This window comes from Penaeus monodon, chromosome 25, assembly GCF_015228065.2.
Source record: "Penaeus monodon isolate SGIC_2016 chromosome 25, NSTDA_Pmon_1, whole genome shotgun sequence".
Taxonomy (NCBI): domain Eukaryota; kingdom Metazoa; phylum Arthropoda; class Malacostraca; order Decapoda; family Penaeidae; genus Penaeus; species Penaeus monodon.
The window spans coordinates 15,961,085-15,961,873 of record NC_051410.1 but is presented as its reverse complement, the minus strand read 5'-3'; positions in this window follow the sequence as shown (position 1 = coordinate 15,961,873).

Here is a 789-nt window from a genome sequence, read left to right as displayed (position 1 = left end):
GGGAGGCACCGATATCCCACAGAAGCAAGAAACCCGACCAACAACAGGAGTTCCTCACAGCGCAACACTCGAGACGCAGCCGTTGCCACAGCCGCAGCTACATGCAACTTATCTGACCTAGTGAAACCATCCCATTACCGGTTCGGCTTATCCGGGTGCCAGTATATAGGAATTATGGCATCGCGACCCAGGTTTAAGAAACAAAACAGAGATGTAAATTCTAAATCAAAGAGCGCCGCTGTCGTTGTTTTTACTTGAATGGATCCTGAGGTTAGGGAAGGTAGTAAGCACGAGCTGGATTTTTCAAGGTGGATTAAAAGGGATTTTTAGATTTTTTTTTTCGTTTGGGTAAAGATTTCTCCAAATGCTGTTCGTCTTAAAGGGGATTTTGTATTTCTTTTTTGGGAGAGACTGGGAAAAGTTTGTTATCTTCTACAGACAGGTTCATCAGAGAGACAAAAAAAAAAGAACGAAAAAGAGGTGGGAGTTATTTAGAATTAAGTCCGTAGTCCCTAAATCCAATCTGAAAATTTATCTTGGCTTTCTATCTCTTCTAAGAGGTGTAAGATGCTTAAACATTTTTGGGAGAGCGCATGTAGAGTGAGATTATCCGAATCGTTGCTATAAACATTAAAAAAAAAAACGATTACAGATAGCAGGCAAAGTTCGAGTGAATTTTACAAAGGGAAGATAAGAAAGTGAGAAAGAATTAGGGAAGTGGGAAGGAGAATAGTGAGAAAAGAGGGTGAGGGAAAACAGAAAGGAATCAGGAGGCGGGAGAAGAAGAGG